Below are 12,863 nucleotides of genomic sequence, written 5' to 3'. Positions count from 1 at the left end.
TGTCATTACTAAAAACAACCATGGGGATTCTGCCTTTTCTTGACCATCAAGAAGGGAGAATAAGTCAGACTTTGAATTTTAAAACCTTCTTTTAAGTTTAAAACCCTCTTTTAGCAAATTGAGGACACCCAGATGAGTTTATTTGTTCACCCAATTAATGTTTATTAAATAAATGTCTACATGTTCCCATCACTGTTCTAAATTTGGAAGATATAGCAGTCAATAAAGCTTCTGCCCTCATTAGAGACTGCTTAACTCTTAGGGAAGAAACAAAGTAGATAAAAAATGTACAGTATGTCAAATGATGGTGACTGCTATGGAAGAAAACAGACGTGAATAGATTTCAGCAGGCATTTATCCTGGATTACTCTTCAAGCTTTAAGAGATTCAGGAAAGGTCTACTCATTTTTGTTCTTTCAATATGACATTGTTTTATTCTTTAAAAAAAAATCACTTATCTAGCTGCCTCCTGACCTTTCTACTGAGGTAAATGCCCCTTTTATGTACTGAGAAACGAGCATCTTTAACATGAGTTTGATGAAGTCATGGCCATTGACTTCAAATAAGTTTGACACGATTATATTTATGAAACCATTTCAAATCAATTGTAGAGAATTTTTCTAAACACCAAGAGAATGTACAGAAATATTTATTTCCTTTTTTCATCCTGTAGAAATGAAAATAAGGTTCAATATATCTAGTTTTAATCTTAGTCAAGATGTTTATAATCTTATTAAATATTCTGTGATGCGAACTGTGGGGAATCCATTAGCTCAATATTTTGAATTTCAGATAATGTATCCTGAGGCTTATTTTTTAAAGTGTTTATCTTAGCATTAAATCATGAAAGCTTTAAATCCTATGTGTAAAAAAAAATAAACTTAATTCTTAGGAATTTATCTGGGTACCTGTAGATTCTCAATTTACATTCCTAAACATCACTTGACAGATTGTATTAGCGTTCAGCAGCTATCAATTTAGTTTTGTCTCTGTTTTGTGATACTGGACTTTCAGGTTCATCAGAGATAATCTGTGCGGTTTAGCTGTAGTTTCAGACTATAATTAAATATAGAAGAATACCCAAATAAAATAAAATCTAGGATTTTTTTATAAGGTAGTTAAATTTTCACAAATTCCCTTTGACAATTTTTCTTTATTCCATCTCTTCTCAATGATAATCCTTTGGCAAAACTAGAAATCTACTTCTGTGAAAAGTATAAATCTAGAATATGGACCATGAATCATAATTTTATACATGAGGTTAAGCTCATCTATCAAAACATCATATATAACCCCTGTAGCATGTATCCAATCAATGAAAAAGACTAGAAGATTGATCATTAGAAATTATGTCTGTGTGGAATAATCTCTGAATGGAATTAGGAATAGTGAAGGAGTTGCTTAGTATCAGTATTAGAAGTAGATTCATTGTCATGTATGTTACCAAAAGCCATAATGACCAAAAACAATGAACTGTGGGATTTCATTAGTCGGTTTTCTACTACTGTGATAAGATACCTGAGATCATCAACTTTAAAGGAGGAAAACGTTTATTTTGGTTCGTGTCTTCAGATCCTTCTTCAGTCCATGGTTGGCTGGCTCCATAGTTTTGGGGCATATGGTAAGGCAATAAATCATGGTAGGAATCATGATGAAGGAAACTATTCACATTATGGTTGTCAGAATGTGAAAGAGACATTGAATGAGGGTGGGGTTCCAATATTATTTCCACAGGTATGCCCATGATCACCTAACTTCCTGCCACTATGCCCAACCTCTTAAAGTATCTACTACCTCCCTAACATGCACCATTGGCTGGCAATCAAGCCTTTAACACATAGGCCTTTGAGGAATATGAGACCCAACTCTATAAATTATTAAGAAATTAATTTCTAAAAATACATACATGCCAGTGAAAAACACAACTTTTTAGTAATCATACAGAATTTTATGAATCCACTTTGTAAAACTGGCTCATAGTTTCATATCTATTAATGAGACTGCTTTGAAGAGTTAAAATTTTATAAATGTATACATACAATACAATACACATCAATATAGGCAAATATAAATTCTGTATAAAGTTAAAATATCCCTTTTGTGTATAAGGATTATCCTCTTGTATTAATTAGTATAGTAATCACCCTTCAAGGTGGCCCCCTGAAATTCTCACCTCTTGGTATTCACATCTTCATATCATCCCTTCTCCTGGGTGGGTTACATAATTTGCAGTGTTCAGAACTATAACAATTCAGTGTCTCGTAAATTCCATTTTAAGTACTAAAAAAATAAAGCCTTTTCTTAGGATCTTTCTTGCTTTCAAGTCGTAAATTTTTTTTTTTTTTTGCTCTTTAGTGTCTACCAGGTTACCTGTGTGCATATCAAGTATCTATAAATTGTTATACCAGATTTCCCATATAAACCATTGATTAAAACAGAAAATTCTTAAAAATTTTAAGATGGTGTTAGCAGAGCATTAAATCATGTGGGGCCCTGCCCTTCTGAGCCAGAGCTTTCTTCAACTAAGCAGATTGCAAGTTTTTCAACAAAATTTAAAAATAAAAATAAAAGATTTCCCCTTTGCACCAGGGATGATCTTATTACTTTCAGAATATAACAGAACAGAAATGATGATATTCTATTTCCATGATGATTTACAGGAGACACTGTGGCTTTCCTCTTTCTCTCTCTTCTGTCCTTGTTTCTCTCTCTCTCTCTCTCTCTCTCTCTCTCTCTCTCTCTCTCTCTCTCTCTCTCTAAGGATATTCAGGCAGCTCTGTGAAGAGTTCTATATGATGAAAAGTGAAATTTCCAGACAGAAGTCAGCAAAGAACTGAGTACTTTGGCCAATAGCCAGGTGATCGTCATTTGGAAATGGTTCCTCATGGCCTACTAAAATTGTGACTAGTTTCATGAAATCCTCTGACCAGAAACACTCAGAGATAAGCTTTTTAATTCCTGGTCCTCAGCAAATGTAATATGATAATTGTTTCTTTAAGCTAGTATATTTTGAAGAAGTTTGTGATGCAGTAATGGTAAACTAATAGAAAAGACTAACTGCTGTAAGAAAACAGACTGTCTACTACATTTGTAATTACAAATTACCTGTAAAGACAATGAATGTTTATTTTTTCCCAAGTTACAGTTCTGGGCAGGTGAATAGATTGGTGAAACAACTCTATTCCATGAAGTCATCCAAGGACTCGGGGTGACTTTGCTTGCTTTAATATGTGATTTCTTGGAATTTAAAGGCTTATTTTTTCCAAAAATTTTAATAAAATATTATTGAGATTTTAAGAACTTTTTGTAGAGTTGATAAAAGTAGTTTTTAAATAATTGTTTGCATTTCCTCTTTGAGCATCTACTTTTTTCTTACTTAGGTTTTATTGTTTGTTTTAATTTAGATTTCTTGCTAGTTCATTAATTCAAGTCCTCCTCCTCCTCCTCCTCCTCCTCCTCCTCCTCCTTCTTTTTGGTACTTTCAACCACTGGGCCACATCCTCAGCCTGTTTTTTATTTTTTTTATTTTGAAACAGTATCTCACTAAGTTGCTTAGGGCCTTGCTGAGGCTGGCTTTGAACTCACAACCTCCTGCCTCAATCTCTCAAACCCCTGGGATTAGAGGTATGCCCACTATACCAACTCAATTTTTTTCTTTTTAATGTCTTATCTGCTTTTTTTGCTCTCATTCTAACTTTGTTATTTGAATATGTGACATACTTTATTTGATAATAAGTTGATTGTAAATACTTAAGGTCATGTATTTATCTGAGTAATGATTTAATTAATAGTTTAGTAAATAATCTGAAATATAGTGGTTTCATTATTATTATCTTATAGACCTTTTGTAATTTTCATTTGTATTTCCACTTTGATTCAACAGTCATTTTAGGGATAATAGGAATAAATGGAAATAAGTTTCATATTTTGTAATATAATGAATTTTTCCTAATGTGGTAAAAGTACATATCGTGTATGCTTTATCATCTTAAACATTTGTAAGTGTGCAATTCAGTAACATGAGATATGTCCACATTGTTTAGAAATAGATCTCCATAACTGCAAATCTGAAAGTATACACCCATTGTACAGCTTCTTTTCCCCTCCCCCAGCACCTGATAATCACTATTCAACTTTCTGCCCTGTTTCTTACTATTTTGATCATTTTAGATATATTAAGTGAAACCAGACAGTTGGTTTTTGTTTGTTTATATTTTTTTATTTTTGAAAATGGCTTTTTTTTCATTTAACCTGTCTTCAGGGTACATCAATGTTACAGGATTTCCTTTATTTTTAAGGTTGAAAAATACTCCATTGTGTGTCCTATACCACATTTTATTTGTCTACTCATATGTTGATGCACATTTGAGATGTTTTCACCTCTTGGTTATTGTGAATAGTGCTGCTATGAATAAGGGTGTGCAAATATTTCTTCAAGACCTGGTCTTCAACTCTTTTAGACCTATGTTCAGAAGTGCGAATGCTGGATTAGATGAAAATTCTATCATATTTTTTAAGGAGCCTCCATTCCATCTTTCACAGTAATAATATCATTCAGTCATCAAGACCATCTTATGTAAATTGCTGTTAACAATGTCAAAGATAAACTTTCTTACAGAAATATGTGCATACATGTGAGGCATGCAAAGCCTGGGGTGCTTATAGAATATAACGGAATTTCTCAGGGGGTTTTTAGAAAGTCCTCGAGGCAATACTGATCTCACAGTCATGAGACCTTATCCTTCATTATTTCCCAGCTCTGATTTTAGTCTTTTTTTTTTTTTTTTTTTGCTGGGGGAGTATTTGGGCACTCAACCACAGAGCCACATCCTCAGCCCTATTTTGTATTTTATTTAAAGACAGGGTCTCAAAGAGTTGCTTAGCACCTTGCTGTTGTTAAGGCTGGCTTTGAACTCATGACCCTCCTGCCTCAGCCTCCCAAGCCACTGAAATTACAGATATGTGCCAGAGTGCCCAGCTTTGTCTAAGTCTTATAAGAACGCTTTCATCTTGGTGTCACCAACATTTTCAAAGTAGAAATTCAAATAAATATTTAAAGATGATTTTTTAAGAGGACATTTATGAAATAAAGAGGTCTGAATCTATGTCTTACAAAAGGCACATAAGGATTGAGGAATATTGAGTAGGAATAATCAAACTAAAATTTATTTTTAAAAGTTTCCAAATCTCGAAATGAAAGGAAAACTTTTTTGGGCATTCAGGAAACTAGATAGTACCATTTTAACAAGAAACATCAGACTGAACTCAGACTTTTCCCACAGCAAAGTTCCAATGCCAAAAGAAAGCAAATCTCTAAGGGAAAACATGTGTGAGTCAGACTTTTAGTTTTTAAGTTCTTCCTTATGCATGAAGGCTACAGGAATATATTTTCAAACTATGAGAACATAGTTCTGTACATTGATAATATCATTTTTAGGTAGTTTGATCCCTTGTATAGCAATTAGTGATGAACACTGAGTATGTTTAACTCTAGAACTAATCCTAAAACAAACGAAGAAAATAGGACAGAACCAAACAGAAAGGTACATAAACACACACACACACACCCTCACACACACACACACACACACACACACACAAATAAGAAAACTCTTTTTGAGGGGGAATTCAACCAGGGATTGAACCACAGGTGCTTAACCACTGAGCCACATTCCCACCCCTTTTTTTACATTTTATTTACAGACAGGATCTCTTTTAAGTTGCTTTAGGTCTTGTGAAATTGCTGAGGCTGGTTTTGAACTTGTGATCCTCTTGCCTCAGCCTCCCAAGCCACTGGGATTAAGTGGGCCACCATATCCGGCCTATTTGTTAATATTTATGTTAATGCCATACTGCCTTAATAATTGCAGCTATATAAGTTTGCATTGCAAATCTTCCAGCTATGCTCTTCTTCTTTAATATTATCCTGCCTTACTTGGCCCTTTGCTTTTACACATAAAATTGAGAGTCAGTTCATTAATGTTTGTAAGATAATCTGCTAAGACTTTGATTGGAATTATTTTCAATCTATGGATAACTTTGAGGTGAATTTATAATTCAACTTTATAATTGAAGTCTTTATAATTGAACTTTCCAATAAATAAAGATGAAATTCCCCTCCATTTTGCTAGATTATCTGTAGTAATTAGCTATTTCGTAGTTATTAAGCACATTTTATTAGACATTATTTCTAGCTCTTTGATGTCTTTTGATGCTATTATACATAGTATCCTTTTAAAAAAAATTTTTCAGGTTTTATTTTTAAGCCGTTGGCATAAACAATCATCTTTTACATATTGGACTTTTACGGGTAACTTCATTATATATAACTTTTAGTTCTAAGAGCTTGTCTGTAGATACTTTAGGATTTAAATCCTGTTAAGCTCTTATTTTATGTCCATTGTTCTCATCCCTACTTCTGGGCCCCTATGCCCTTATTATGTTTTCCTCAATTTTCAGTCTTCCTTGTGTTCCTACTCATTTCCTAACACTATGGTTTTTACTTTTACTTTAGTTTTACTCTTAGGATTCACTGATTTCAGTTTTTCTCTGGCTCTTCCATGCATTTTTATAATGGTGATCTTTCTTCTCAGAGCTGAGTGTGTCAATGAGATTTTTAATTCATTATCATTTGGTCACAATTTCCATGCACTCTCTTGCAACAAGTTTCTAGTGAGGATTTGTGTCCTATTCAAGTCAGTATCTCCAAGTACCATAATGGTGTGCTTGGAATGACTATTCCTAAAATTTGCCCTCAACTCTGTTGATTGAATGAAACTTGCTATGTTCTCATTGCCAATAAGGACTTGCTATCAATTTTATTAGTGCTTTGTTAAAAAAATGAAATCAAATAACAAAAGAAATTTGTGAAAGCTCTAATACTCAGGCTTCTCAGTCTGTGACAAAAACATTTTTTTTTGAAGCACATGAATGAGAAGCACTGCTCTTGCTGTGAGAACTGTGACTTCTGCACATAAATATGTGTTGAATGCAAATGAAGACACAAGGTTCATAGTTAGCAGCAGATGAAATGGAAAGAAGTGGCACAGAGATTAAATGCCTCTTTCTGTCTTCAAGCTCAGACTGTCCCCTCAATAGTGTTTGTTCTTGTTGGTGGTGGTGGTGGTGGTGATGGTGGTGTGTGTGTGGTGAAGGGTACAGCACACTTTTGGAGGTCCTGCCCCGTCTTATATTTCACATGCAGAATATACATGAAATTAGGAACCTAAGTTTATTACATTTGGGATCTTTTGGACACAGCTTTCTTTACAATGAACCATACTTATGGTATTTTCTGGAGGAAATCCCAAGTTGATTTTTTAAAAATTCACTGTTTACTTCAAACCAGAGAATTTTATGTACTGAACTACCCATAGGGTGTTAAGATATAAATTCTTAATTATTTATACTAGAAAAACTTTGGGAGAATAAACATAAGCTACCAAACAAGATCTAGAGCCAGTCTCTGATGTATGAACTTAGGGTGGCTCAGGTCCTTCATACCCCTGGTCCTTTAGAGGCAGCATACCCGACACCTTGTTGGTATTGAAGAGCTGCCTACCCGATGTCCAGAGCAAAAGTCCATAAGTAATCCCACATTAAAGCCAGTTGGATGATTTCTCCTTTGTGTTGAAATACAGGAGAGACAACCTAGAGGCACTTTAGTTCTCAGTTTTAGTTCTAACCCGTCTAGGATCCTTAGGACATTTCCGTTTTAATAATTTTCTGTTTAGCTCAAGCTAGTTCACCTTATTTTCTCATTTGTAATTAAAAGAGTCCCAACTAGCATTATTTCCCAGTCAGTCCCACTGGCACAAGAGGGCATGGATGGATCGCCAGTATTTTGCTTCCACTAGGAGATGGTACAACTGTAGTTTCCCTGAAGAGCCTGTGACTATACCTCTGGGGATAGATGAACCAGCAGCAGGACTCTGCGCATGGCCTTGTCCCGATTTAACTTTCTGGGTAGCTGCTGTGGCAGGCAGTGCTGCTGCGTCCTCTTGGCCTGCTCTACTCTGCAGTAGAGCAGGGCTTGGCTCATTTATCAGAACTGTCTGGTTCTGTCCCTGCTTGACCAGAGTTATTTTCCCTACCTTGGCTATAGGAAAGTAGAAAGGGAACTAATTAGCAGACAAATCAGCAAAGTTGCAAAGTGTGGAGGATTGAAGATGCAAGGAAAGCTAATAATTAAAAAAGAAGAAGGGAAATTGGTGGACATAGATAAGAAAGTAAACGAGGGGGGAATCTAGGCAAAAGATGGCATCTAACAGACAGAGAAAATTGCATTTTCATGCTTTTTCTTCTTCCAGCCCCTTTTTCCTAATTCACTCAAAAAATGTTGTTCCCTAATGGCTCTTTTGTCTCAGAGAGTGTTCAAATCTTTACTTCCTGTTTCTTCTGCCTCAAATTCATATTTCCTCTCTTCCTCATGATCTTGGAGAAAGCTGTCCTATGTTCTTTCCAGACAATGCTTCTGTGTCCCCTTCTAATTCTATTGCCCAATTTTCCTGTGTAAACTTGCTTTATTGTCACTATTCTTGCTCAATTCAGCTTCTCCTTTTCCTTAGCCTAAAATCTGCTCCCCAGTCTTGTAGGGGGAAACTTCTGATTCAACTTCCTCTGCAGGTGGTCATTTCTTTCTTTTTCTTCATCATTTAATCACTTCTTATAGTCTTCTAGGTTGTTTTTGTATTTAACATTTCAGTATAGTCCTCATGTCAACCTCCAGGGACGTGCTTCACTCAGCGGCCACTGGTGACTCCCTGGTGCCCAGAACTGAGACTCGTTCAGCCCAGTTTTCTCCCCTATTCAACAGAGCTGACCTCTGGAGTCCTCTGGATGCTCTGGCCTATCTTTCTTGTTGGTGAAGATGTTTCCTCTACACCCTTCCAGAGTCTCACTCTGAGTTGGTTTTGCTTTGTTGTGACAAATACCAGAGAAAAACAACTTAAAGAAGGTAATATTTATTTTGGCTCATGATTTTAGAGGTGTCAGTCCTTGATGGACTGGCTCCATTGTTTCTTGGGACTGTGGTTTAGCAGTACATCATGGTTGAAAGGCCTAGGGGAGCAAAGTTGCTCACCTCAGAATGTCTGGGAAGCAGTGGGTGGGGGCAGATGCTGGGGACAAGATACAGTTTCCAAGGGTATGCCCCCCAAGCACCCACTTCCTCACAGGTTCCACCTCCTATAGATTCTCCCTCCACCCAATGATGCATTCAGTTACAGACCCCTCAGTGGAATAATCCATGGATGAGGTCAGGTCCTCATGATCTATTCACTTCTCTAAATCCTCACCTCTGCACACGGCTGCACTGAGGACCAAGCCTTCAATACATGAGCTATTGGGGGCATACATCATAATCAAACTCTAACACACCCATATTTCAAAGCGCCTTTCTAACTTTCACTCATCTATGAAACTTACTTCATAGAATTAACCTTAATCAATATTACCACTAAGTTTTCCCTTGTTGTTAACCCTTTTACATGTTTTAAATGTGGTCTTGGAAAAAATTGTATCCAGTTTTTAAAATAAACTTTAAAATTATTTTTTTGTGTGTATGTGTTTGTGTGTGTGTGAAGAAATATCAACAAGTCTGAGAAGACCATTTGGTTGTTGAGAAGTAAGGAAAACTTAAGGGCCAAGTTTGGTTCATAGATATCTGATTTGACATGTGACAAGGAACATGCTGGGGAGCACAAGATGAAAATAGTTACATTAGCACATTTAGAACATACAAGGTGCCTGTGTGCTATTGGCATGAACTCATAAAAGAGACAAAGACATGTTTTTGTTGGAGTCGGCATCATGGAAATAGATCTCTTTCTCTATTGAGGATATTCAAAGTTAGAAGAGGTCAAGAAGAGAGACCTGCACACACCAATATTTGAAAAACAAAGAGATTCTGGTTTACTATTTTGGTAAACTCACATAGTGGGAAAAATCAAATACTTTGAAATATTTGAAACCATGTTTATAGATTACAACTTTTATTATATTTATCTTGTATACAAAACAGGTGCTTTATCATAAAAGGAAATTATATCAATCAGTGGGAGTTGCATTTATGAATTCACTCTAGTACCTCCCCCAAGAAGCTTTGCCTTGTGGCTCTACCAGTGATCTTCAAAATTTTCCATTCCTTCTGGTGGAGGCTAGTATTCTCAAATACTTGGTCTTGTCCCTAGGGAAACCTAAGGATAGTGAGTGCCTGGAGCATGAAGGACATATTTGTTTGCTAGAGAAATTTTTTTCAAGCTAACACCACCACTGTGACCAATTATTACCAAACAAAATTTAAAAAGCAAAGATATGAGGAATAAAAATTAACTTGTGACTGCATCTTCTCAGTCCTTCTCTGAGATTTCATCATTATCTCCAATTATTCTTAACACTTTTGAAAAACAGAGCTTGTACCAATCATTGTTTTAAGTGCTTCCCTCTTTAAAACAATGCAGGGGCGATTACTTGAAAATAGCATGCACTGTGGTTTAGAACAAGTTGTCTGAGGTTATATAGTTCATAAGTGGCAGACAGCCATCACACCTCGATACAACCCAAGGGTGCCTAACCATCACAATTACTACAAAATCCTACCTTCATACTACTAATATTGTAAAAACTATCATACCTATCCTCCATTTAAAATATGGATGACTGAGAGTCTCCATTTCCTTCATAGCTCAAGTTAACTAGCACCCAAGGCATGCTAGACAACATGGGTAGTAAGTCCCTATAGCTATTTGTCTCAGAAATTGAATCTGTGCACTTACCAAGTCAGTTCATGTTTGTTCTCAAACTTGTTTATACCAGTTATATAATTATTTTAATTGTGTGACTGTTTAAACACTATGTAATTAAGATGGTGTTTAAAAAAGCTTTAAAGGAAGGATATTGTTGCTTTTTGAAAACAAAAAGAAATAAATTTACTAATAACTTTGTAAAGATGATTTGCTTAATAAACTACAATTGAATTACATGTGGGCAAAGCATTAATAAAATTTCTAAAACTTCCTTTGTCATTCAAATTGTTTTTCAATTCGCTAAGGTCTTGTTTAACGTTTTAAAAAGATAGATTGGACATTAGATATTGCATTATGGTTGTGGTTTATGAGAAATAAACATAAAGAAGCAGGCACTTTATTAAGCAGTTACAAACTCCAAGGAGACATCTTGACATTACATCAAGTGAATATCCTTTTCTAAGTTTTAAAGTTAAATAAAACATTTACAGCATATATGTATTATATCAAATGACTCATAACTATTGCCAATTTTTTTGATCACCTGAACAATAGCTGATCACCCTTAAGTCAGCGTGGTTTCTACCAAGCATTCAACACTGCATTTTTTATAGTGTTGTGTTTGCTAACATATCTGTCTTCTTACTAGCTTATGAACTCTTTGATCTTAGTATTGTTGACCTCCCAATCATTATCATCACTTTCAAATATATCTTGTTTCTTAATATTTTAATAAGTACAAATCTGACAATCTGATAATTTGCATTAATCTAAAGGTAAAATCAAATGCTTTGTGGCCTTGGTCCCAGGAAAGCTTAGGCAGTCAATACCCGTACTCTGCCTCCAGGCCCAGAACTGTTGCACACACCACCTAAAACATAGCTTTTCTACCCTTTTGCTAAGTAAAATCTTGAAAATTCTATCTAACAGCATTAAATATTTCCATATCTTGAAATAGTAAATAGTTGGTTTAATCTGAAGTGCTCCCCCAATTACAGCTTTGTTTATGCAAAGAGATCTAGTACTTATTAAACATATACTAAATACTAGAGATTCATCAAGTACTTTATATGACATGTCATTGTCATAGCAACCCTGTATTGTAGATATTACATTAATTTTTTGCATAGGAAAACTAAAACTCGGAGGAAGGAAGTACTTCTGCACAAATAAGGAATCAAACACAAGTTTGTCTAGTTTCCAATTCCATCATTGCCCTGATGCATCATAGTATTATGTTGCCAAGGAATAATTGCATGAAATGAGTGAAACAGCAGTAAGAATTTGAAGGGAGTATATTTCTGAACAACCTGCAGGTTCATATTACCTGAAAATATTAGCACATCCATGTTTCTGCAAATTCTCTACCTCCGACTTCTTTTGCCACAGTGTTACATAAAATAATCAGAAATTCCTGAAAACATGTACCTGTCATTTTCCATGATTATCTCACATCTCACCAGACGCTGCATCTATCCCTCTGTGTTCCACTGGGTGCACTCAATTTTGCTTTCAACAGAAGTTGTGTCATGTTCTCATCGTGCAATGCTGACAGCCCATAATATAACTTATTCTGATGAGCAGCCCATCCTGTAACATCTCCCCAATTCTCTTTATCCTTTATGTAACTCTATTGAGCTATTGTGAAAATAATCAACAGCAGGTGGATGATTTCACATTTGTGTGTGTGAGAGAGAGAGAACATGCAGGCAGAGAATGAACTCCACCTTTCATCATGTTTTTCAAACTAACAACAGGTATGGTCCACTAAACCACCATTGTCTTTTCTTTAACTAGGGGAGGAGGAATTTCTTCCTTTCCTTTATAACAGTTCTAATCAAAGAAAGACTCCATTGAGACTTTGTCTAAATATTAGGTGTGTTTGGTTTTGCCCTTCTCCATATGCATATTCTATTAGTAACAGAATAACAAAAAAAGATTTTGGAAGGGTAAAGTTACAAACCCTTGAGGAAGAAAATGACTTGTGTAATGAAAATGCTACCGGGCACTTAAGCAGCTCTGGCAGGGACAATTATAATATAATTTATCAGCAGAAAGCACACTAAGATGCAGAATACATAATTATCTTATCAGTAAGCTGAGAGCAGTGGCAAAACT

Source organism: Urocitellus parryii, chromosome 3 (genome assembly GCF_045843805.1).
Source record: "Urocitellus parryii isolate mUroPar1 chromosome 3, mUroPar1.hap1, whole genome shotgun sequence".
Taxonomy (NCBI): domain Eukaryota; kingdom Metazoa; phylum Chordata; class Mammalia; order Rodentia; family Sciuridae; genus Urocitellus; species Urocitellus parryii.
This window is presented reverse-complemented; position numbering follows the sequence as displayed.